Below are 10,652 nucleotides of genomic sequence, written 5' to 3'. Positions count from 1 at the left end.
ATTCATTTTGATCAATAACTAGCTAGTGCTTATAGTCATTTCCAATTCTCAATTAGGCAGTATTTACATTCCGACATTTAGTGTCCTAAGCTTTGTCATAGCCCTAGTCTTATCCCAGTGGGTACCGCTTGTCCCTTTAATAGATTCGCAGTGTATTAGTTGTTTTGCAAAGCTACATCCCCTATCTCAAAGGGTCTTATCATCTTTCACGGTGGAGGCACGTATCCACAATACTTCTTTATACCAACAATGTCATGCACGACCAATGTATACATACATCCATATCATCTCAAATCACAGCCGTATAGGGCTTCCCAAAGAGTGACCCATCCTAGTACTACTCTCGTCCAAGCATACTTAACTTCGGAGTTCTGATGGGATCTGGTACGTTAGTGCTGGTATGATTGCATCCTGCCCTGTGGGGCACATAACTACCAACGAAGATGATGACCCAGCAACTAGTCCGGTAGGCCAGACTTTAGCCACTTTCTCACTGGACTGACTTATTTTCCTAATGATCATTGTTATATTCATATCTTATCCTATTCGTATTTCACCCCATAGTATAACACTTCTTAACCTTTTTCACGATCCTTACCATGGGTTACTTATCCTTCTTAGTTAGTCTTATTCCTATGTATCAATTCTGTCGGTGCCTCAATACATCGTTCTATCCAGAACTACCAGTCTTCTCTAAATCATTTTCCTAGGGTCAACAGTCTTTTCCAACTTCGGTTTACCATATCAATATCGACCTCCTAGTTTCTATTGCCATCAATTCAGCAATTAACTTATTTCTCGAGGTCATCCATAGTCGTGGTTTATCCAAATTTCATCATTATTATGGGCACGACCTTTCAAGACATACTACGTCCCTGTATCTTATTCTCTTTTTATTTCTAGGAAATTTTAGGTAGAGTTTCCTCTGTATTTCTTTACTATCTCAAATCGACATGCAGAAAATACAACAGTGCCTCACAAGGCCAACACGCATAAAGATACATATATAAGTACCATATTACATCATATCGCAGCCTCACAGGGCGCCCAATATCAATAATAGTATAAACTGATGGACTTACCTTGTATGTCCAACTCGAACTATGCCTGTTAGACTTTCCATCTACTTTTCCTTTCAATTTTTAACTTTATCTACTCCTTCCTTTCAATTTTCAACTTTACATATCAATCATATTTCAATAGCTCATGAACAACCCACACATACATGTCTACAAATCTCTAAGAATAGTGTGGTAATATATGACAGGACATGGCCCCCGCCGTACCACTGACTAAACAAAAGCATATATATATCGGAGGACTAGTACAAAAAAACTAGGCTCCAGAATAGTGGACCACCTCCAATCATAGGTGAGCGGAAAACCAGAGCTGGCAGATCTCTGAACTGAACATCTGTACCTGCGTGTTACACCCCACCTTTTTTTAAAATCGGAATGTCTCATAAGTTCCTTGGACATTATCATGTGAGCCGAATACGCTACGACGCTATCAAACGACTCTAAGGAAGGGAGAATGTGATACCCCATAGTAGAGAAGGTTGGAAATGGAGTCAAAAGAATCCGGAAGGAATTGAAGGCCAAGTAATGAGTCGTAGGACTCGACTTATCTACGTAAACTAATAATTTAGAAATCTTACATAGGTGAGTTACTTGATTACATACCAAGCTTACGTAGCAAGGGTCTCATAGGCTCTTAAAGTGAGACGATGTTACAAACCCACAAGGAGGAAAACAAATTGCGTGGGGCAGCCAATGGGAGGGTGACACGTGGAATCACCTAAGCAAGCAGGTGACCCACCTGCTTGGGGTAAAGTAGGTGACCCACCTGCTTGGGGGAGGTGGGCCCCACTGTCATGTGGCAGCCTCTCCTTGCTTGCATAGATACGGTGGCCCAATAGGGACTGGACACGAGTCCCCCTTACGGGATGACATGTGTCGCTTCCTAGGACCACCAATATACATGTATATCATGTAATATTTTCAGTTTGTATTCACAAACTCCAGCAGCAACAAAGGAAACTAAAAACCCTAAGCTAGAGAGAAAAAGAGGGCGGCCAAGGGAAACAAATAGGTAAGTCCCAATTTCTTTCCATAAATTAATTATCTAGCGTATACCACAATGACATGGAGGTATTAGAAGTATAAAATCATGGCTTGGTGCAGCAAAAATCAGACAGCAAGCAGCCACGGCGTTCAAGTCGCGCTAGAAAAAGTTCCGAGGCACAATTTTGGCTAGTTTTGGCCAATTTCGGGTAAGGTAAGGCTTCTCCTTTAAATTTGGACTTTCTGGTGTTATTATAGGGTGTATTACACATCTTTCAGGCAGATGGAAGTTGGGGAAAAGTCGTAAAAAGTTCGACGTTCAGAATAAACTAAATTGAAGTCGCTATAGTTGAATTGTTGTCGAAATAAAGTGTTGTTCTTGTAAGGAGTTGATGCAGGGGTGTGGCTTGTGGTTGAAGGGTCTAAATATGTTCTAAATGAGTTGGGGGAGCTTCTGGTTGCAGCGACATGACCCCCCTCTTCGTACGGCTAAAGGTTTGGCAAAATGGAAACTAGAAACCCTATTTTGATATCGTATTTTTGAATAAGTCGTTTGGAGTTTATGTTGTATATGGTTGGTGTGAATTGCTGCAGGTTGTTGTTGTTGGTTGGATGTAGGTCTTAGGGAACTAATTGTAAATTTGGAGGGGCACATTATAGGGGAGGTGCTGCCCAATTTTCGGCGACGCCTTAGCAAATAACAGAACTAGTCGGGGAAACGACTAAGGAAATAGATTCCATTAATACTAAGGTGTAACCTAGGGTGCTGGAAAGTTAAGAGGGGTTGATATTCATATTACTTTCATGTTGAATAGGTTCATAGGATGGCGAGGCAAACAGGATAAGGGATAATTCAGACTAGGTATGTGAAGCTTCTCTTGGTATATTTTTGACATAGGTATGTAAAGCCTATCTGTTCTCTTCCTTTTTTGGCATGTCTTAGATATAAGCAAGATATGATATGAGCTTTGGGGGTAATTCCATTCCCAGGTTCTGAATATGACTTCAGGACCCTCACTCACTTTTGAATGTTAAACTTTAAAGTAGTAAGCTGCTATCTTCGAGTCTTCTATATGACTGTATAACAATTGATTCGACTAAGATCTTGTTTGTAAAAAAGAAAGGCTCTGAGATAACTAATGTTCGGACTTCTATAAGATATTTCACATTGGTATATGTCTAAGATTTCCAAAAACTCCTTTTTACATAGTCCTTAGTGATAGTTAGAGAGTATACGTCAGATACCTTCTACCCTGATCCCCAGGTGATGGTTCACCTGATGACTTCATTGAGTCTCAGATAATGATTTAAACTATTTTTTGTTTCTCACTACTCTACTTGTGTATATTGTAACACTTCTTCTCCGAGTCCCGGGCCGGTTGTCAGATTCGTGCAATTCATTGCATTGTTCACCGAGTCCCTCGCTAGAGGGCCGGCATCCGTATGTATATATATGATGGCTTGGGGCCTGATACTGGTACTATGATAATGTGTTGTAATAAGGTGACGATGGCCTAGGGCCTGATACTGGTACTATGATAATGTATTGTAATAAAGTGGCGATGGCACGGGGCCTGATACTGATACTACATATATGATTCACCGAACTCCTGACGGAGCCAGCTATATTGAAAATTTGAGCATGCATGTTTTTGTGATTCACAGAGTACTGGTACATGTTTTTGATTTGATAATTGGTTCCCCTGCTTCTCTATTTTGGATATACCTCCAGTTGTACTATGTTACATTTTACATACTCAGTACATATATCGTACTGACCCCCTTTCTCGAGGGGCTGCGTTCATGCCCGCAGGTACAGATACAGGTTTTGGGAGTCCGTCAGCTTAGGATTCCATGCAGCTCAGCTAGAATAGGCTCCATTGTATCGAGGCCTAGTTTTTGATACTGTCCACTGATGTATAAAATTGTTTTGTCCATTCAGTGGTACGGCAGGGCCCTGTCCCGCCATACGTTGTCATTTATATTTTTAGAGGTCTACAGATATGTATATGTGGATTGTGTATGTCAGTTTGATTCAGCTGGGTCTACATGATATATGATATGTGTTATTATGTTATGGCAGCCTTGTCGGCTTGTGTGCCCTATCATGTTGTGATACAAACAAAAAGGGCTACAAGTTTATGAAAATGTTATCGCCCAGTGGGGCTCTGTTACATGATATTGTTTTATTTACAGTTCAATGTGACCATAACTGATAGATATATATACCGGGGGAGGGGCAGGTCGGACCCCAGTCGCGGCCTACGAGGTTGGATCGTGACACTGCAGGCATGAAACACAGCCCTCTGAAGAAAGGGGGTCAGTACGATATATGTACTGAGTATATAAGCATACATTACTGAGATAAAAACTGAAATAGGGATGTAGGAAATCAAGTATAGCATTTAATAAGGTACTGTACCTGCACCTCATACAATAAATTCCTGTATACCAATATCACGTACCATATCCATCCCGCTTGGGGACTTAATATCACAATTACATCATCTATCATGATAGGCATATGCATATTGTTAGCACTGTGGAACGTACAGCCCGATCCATATATTGTGTAATAATGCCGAGGAACGATGGCCCAATCTGTATATCTCATGATAATGCCGAAGTACGACGGCCCAATCCGTATCTCATATATTAGTACCGAGGAATGACGACCCAATCCGTATACATGCATATCATATAATAATGCCGAGGAACGATGGACCGATCCACATATCACCTAAGAATGCATATACATGCCTGTAAGACTTGGCAACATGTCAAACATCCCTCAGGTATCCCCATAAAACATGTTACAGAGCCCCTAGGTATAGGAGCTTACACATTCCATCACTATTCAGCCTATAGAAGGTTCGAGGGTCGTAGTTCAACTTTTAAGACCCTGATTATTCAAGAGTGAGTACAAGTCATGAGTCACATCCAGATCCTGTACATGGAACTGTGTCTAACTCCTATCATACATCATTTCACTTACATTAAGCCATTTCAAGAAAAGGAAGAGATAGGCTTCACATGTATTACTTTTTATCACATAAAAGGCTTACAAGACCATAACTCAACCATCACGGGAGTTATAACTTCAAGAAGTGAATAATATTAATGAATCATGCTCGGGGTTCTATGAATGGAACTATCTCCACATTACATATAATAACCACTTATGGCTAAGAAAGCTTCACATACCTCGTATGGACTTCTCTCAATCATGTCCACGTCGTCGTCCTTCAAACCTATTTAACATGGAAGAAATTCAAGTATCAACAACCTTAACTTTTCAGTTCCCTCAGTTGCACCTTAGTATTCATGGAACCTATTTCCTTATTCGTCTCCTCGACTAGTTCTTTAATTAGTTAGGGCGTTAACAAAAATTGGGCAGCACCTCCCCTATAAAGTGCCTTATCTGAATTTCCAATTACATCCCTAATCACTATAGCCAACCAACAACAACACCCTGCAGTATATATACACCTAAAATATGGCGACATCACACAACACAAGATCCAAACAACCTAATGAAAATTACGACACCAAAATAGGGTTTCTAGTCTTTATTTCGCAAGCCATTATTTATACAAAATGAGGGGTCGTGTGTCTGATAACAGCAGCACCTACACCCCTTTTAGAACACCTTTAGGCCCTGCAACAAGCCCCCACACACCTGCAGCAGTAGACCACAAGCACAACACTTTACTTCGACGACAATTCAACTATAGCGACTCCAATTTAGTTTGTTTCGAACGTCAAGCATTTCTATGATGTTTTCACATTTCCAGCCACTTAAACAATACATAATACATTTCATAACAACACCATAAACCCCATATTGAAAGGAAAACCCTTACTTTAACCTAAAATCGTCAAACTCGCCAAAATTATCAAAACGTGGATTCTGGACAGCCTACGGTCTTGTATTGTCGGTTAGTTTTGAAGGGGTAATTGAGGAAAAAAGTATTTGTGTCCTCAATGAAAGTTATATACATGTGTTTTAGGGTCGAAAACAATTTTGAATCACCCCTATAGAAATTTTGTACAAAACGATATGCCCCAAATACCAATAGCAGTCCTTGTAAAATTTTTAAAACGAACTCTGGGCAGCACCTCACCTATACTTATTCATTCTTTTTCGAGAAGATAAAACTAGAACTGGGTTTTAGAGTATAAATAAAAGTTATATACCTATGAAATATATTTCCAAAACATTTTGAATCACTTGAAACGAAGCCTTACATAAGGGAGTTATACTCGTTTTACTAATAGCAGTATCATTTAAAAACGGGTTTGTTAACAAGAACAGAAACTTCCTTGTTGCCCCAAATTGAAATTTTCATTATTAAACACTGCTATATCACCATAGGATACCTTAAATAATTAATTCACAGAATGAAATCGGGCCTTACCTTTTTGTCTTGGCCAACCCGTAGCTCCCTCCCTTGGCTTCTCTAGTTTTTCTCTCAACTCTCTCTATTTTTTCTAAGTGTAAAATGAATATATGATGACATAGTCATCAAAGGGAACATATATATCCTTTCTTAGAAGTAACACATTTCATCCCCTAAGGGTGACACGTGTCAAACTCTCCTTGGGCCACTTCATCCATGCAACCTATTAGGGACTGCCATGTGGCCATGTGGGACACACCTCAAGTAGGTGCGTCACCTACTTGGTCCAAGTAGGTGCATCACCTGCTTGCTTCCAAGTAGGTGCATCACCTACTTGCTTCCGAGTAGGTGCTACGCCTCCTTTAGCCTCTTCCGTGGGTTCGTAATCTTGTCTCACTTTAAGAGCCTATGTAATCCTTGATACGTAAGCTCGACATGTACTCTAGTAGCTTAGTTATGTGAGACATCCAAGTCGGTAGCTTACGTAAGTACATTGAGTCGTACGACTCATTACTTAGCCTCTAACTCCTTCCGGATTCTTTTAACCCTATTTCCAATCTTCACTCTTATGGGGTGTCACGTCCTCCCTTCCTTAGAGTTATTTGATAGCACGGTAGATAATCTAGATGACATGGCACTTTTTATGAGACTTAATACAATGTCCCAAGGTACAAAAGTACGGGATATAACACTCCTCAACTTGAAGATTTTCTAAACATACAAAACGAGCCATTTTGATGACCCATAGAAAGAAAGACGAGCCGTAAACATGAATCATAGCAAAAGTAGTGGGGCTCGATTTTCTGGCCTTTCTTAGGACCTCCAGGATGAGTCATAACAACGATGCCTCATTATGTCTATGATCTGTAAACTCAAGTCGTAGGGTGCCCGATTTAGATTTTAATAAAAGGGTAATTTGGTATTTTCCCTATATCCTAATACTGTTTGTGGACATTTTTAAGGGCTAGATTCATTAAGAATTAGATTCTAAATACTCCTAATAGCTCTTTTACTCCCTCATTATTCCTCAAACAAATTTTAGATTTCTCTCCCAAGGTTCCTCAAGAGTTCTTCAAGCATTGAATAGATTTTTTTCTAGATCAATTTTCCTTTCTCAAATTCAAGTCCAATTTCATTCAAGGTATGTGTGGATTGATTCATGAGTCCCTTCCACTAATGGATTCCAAGGTTTATTTCAAAAATCTCATGAAATGTCATTATTTTTGCACTTTAATTTGATGAATTATGTTGGGCTGATTCAATTTTGTGTTTAATTATTATTTATGATCATTATGAGATGTTTTAAGTAAATTACATGATTTCATGATGAATTATGAAGGCCCATGCATGAAGCTATTTTCTATGCCGAATTTTATAAATTTTGATCATCGAATCCTATGTTTCAAGGTATTCATATGGTTTTCAATCAAATTGATTATGCATATGAGTTTTTACTCTAAAGTCAAGTATTAATTATGATCATGAATTGCAAGTATGTTCAAATTATGATTTTTATGCCAATTATAGAAAAGGTAACTCAGGGCCTTATATGGTAACCTAAGGCCTAATGATATGAACTATGCAAGTATGAATTGTAATGTTTGACACTACTCACATTGCACTTATGTTATGAAATAAGATGCTCTATAAATTTCAAACCTATTATCATGTCTATGATATATAAATTATGGTTTTTATGCTATGCATGTATTCCGTGAGATTTGACTTAACACCGAGTTGAATTGAGGTGGGGGCCCTACTAAAAGACTTAGTAGAAGCCTCATGTCCCATAACTACGTCCCATTGTAGGTTGACTTATGTCTTAGCTAGTGGATCAACAAATAGAATATGTACATGACCCTTTTAGCGGGGTAGAGTTTTTATATTAGCAAGTAGATTTCCCTTTCTTCCGATTTAGGGCTAACATTGGGATTCGATATTATACGTTGCATGGTCTTACTGTCGGTTATGGTTCCTATCCCACATATGTATATGATTATTATGTTATTTTATGATCGTCAACTATGTATTCTAAATGTTTTGATCAGCATGGTATTTCCTCATGGCCTTACTTAACCTTTCTATCATGTATACTCTTGATCATTACATCTTATAATTTAGGTTGCATTTCATGCCCACATACTTAGTAAATTCAAACGTACTAACATATATTTTTTCCTACATTGTCTCATAATGTAAGGGTTGAGATCGAGGATCGTAACCATCTACATGGCTAGTGAGCTCTCTATCGGTGAAGTCTTGGTGAGTCCTCATCTATCAAGGACACGTTATGTGTTGTTATTCCTTACTTTCAAAGTTTTTTTGTGTTTTCATTTTGAGGGTGATCTAGGGACATGTCTTAGTCCTCTTCACCCATGTTCACTATTAGAGGCATTGTTTGACAATTATGTATAGTCTTATGTAGTTGGATCATATCTCCCTTCCATTTTATGTTAGACTCTTTTTGATTATGTTTTTCTGTATTTAATTTACCTTATGTATACTTTATGATATGAAGAGAGGCTTGGTTAGAGCTCTTTAGGGTTTTAATCACCGTGTTATTACTAGGTCCTAGAACGGGTCATGACAAACTTGTATTAGAGCACAAGTTTTAAGAGTTCCTAGAGTTTCCAACATGCCGCATCAAGTAAAGTCTTATTCATGGTTATGAAGCGTGCCACTTTTATGAATAGGAGGCTATAAGATATTTTAGGAATTCTCATTTCTTTCATGATCTATGTTGTGCAGTAGAGTGTGCTCTTAGACTTTCTTTCCCTAACGATTGTTCTTTGTGATTTTTAGAAAAATGACTCCAAGAAGACCATCATTGCCAAGGGGAAACAATCCCGATGAAGCCCAAATTCCCCTGGCTCTTCAAGATAATGGTCCCCTACCTAACCAAGTGACTAATATAGAGTAAGGACAGCCATTACTATGCTAGCCCAAGTGGTAGCCAACCAAAGGTTGAAACTCCTCCTAATGTTCCTACTCCGGCCTCAAGAGTGAGGGACTTTGCATGAATGAACCCTCTAGAGTTTTATGGTTCAAAAGTTGATGAGGGTCCTCAATAATTCATAGAAGAGATTTACAAGATAGTGAGCATTATGGGGGTGTTGTCCGAAGAGAAGATGGAGTTAGTAGCCTATCAAATTAAGAGTGTTGAACAAGTGTGGTATACCCAATGGAAGATAGAAAGTGTAGATGAAGGTCTTATTTAATGGGAAGCCTTCAAACTCGCTTTCCTTGATAACTTTTTTCCTCTTGAGCTAAGGGAAGCTAAAGTGTTAGATTTCATTAATCTTCGACAAGGTAATATGGGAATGAGGGACTATGCCTTCAAGTTTACTAAACTATCCAAATATGCTCCTTCATTAGTTACCGATCCACGTGCCCGAATGATTCAATTCATATTGGGGTATCCGACTTGGTTTCTAAGGAATATCATACTACCATACTTATGAAGGAAATAGACATATCTCAGATTATGAGTTTTGCTAAATAGATTGAAGGAGAAAAGCTCAAGGAGATAAGGATGAGGGATTCTAAAAGGGCCCGATATAAAGGTGGGTTCTCCAATGCTAGGATTGATGGTGGTAGTAGTAGTTGTTCTTAAGAAGGACAAGGTTCAGGGAAGAAGTTTGTTAAGGAAAAGGTGCCATACCCTAAAGCTCAAGGAGGAGGAGGTGTGAATAATAGTAGCCCTCCTTTTCCTAAGTGTGCAAAGTATGGAAAGAATTATGGAGAAAAATGCTTGATGGGAGCGGGTGCTTGCTATGGATGTGGCAAGATAGGCCATAAGAAACAAAGGGGGAGAAGGTCATCCTCAAGGAGGCCAAGCCCAACAAGGCGCCCAAGCTCAACCTAAGGGTGGTCAACATAATAACTGATTCTATGCGCATCATGCTAGGCAAGATGTGGATGAGACTCCCGATATGGTTACGGGTCTTTAACTTTGATGTTTATGCATTGCTTGATCTGGGTGTCAACTTGTCTTTTGTTCCTCCTTAACTTGCTATGAGATTTCGTGTGTGACCCAAGGTGCTATTAAAACCTTTTTCGGTTTATACTTCCATTGCTAATTCGGTATTAGCCAAGAGAGTTTATAGGAAGTGTCGCATGTTGGTCTTGTATAAAGTTATTCCATGTGATCTTTTTGAATTTGACATGACTAATTTTGATATCATTCTTG

At 39.0% G+C, this 10,652-nt stretch overlaps 1 pseudogene; it reads right to left on the bottom strand.

Annotated features, from left to right (window-relative positions):
• Positions 1–291: 291 nt before the first annotated feature.
• Positions 292–412, bottom strand: LOC129897960 (5S ribosomal RNA; annotated as a pseudogene).
• Between the last annotated feature and the right edge of the window lie 10,240 nt (positions 413–10,652).

Source organism: Solanum dulcamara, chromosome 7 (genome assembly GCF_947179165.1).
Source record: "Solanum dulcamara chromosome 7, daSolDulc1.2, whole genome shotgun sequence".
Classification (NCBI taxonomy): Eukaryota; Viridiplantae; Streptophyta; class Magnoliopsida; order Solanales; family Solanaceae; genus Solanum; species Solanum dulcamara.
Note: the sequence above shows the minus strand (reverse complement) of the source record. Positions and strands in the feature narration are given on the sequence as shown.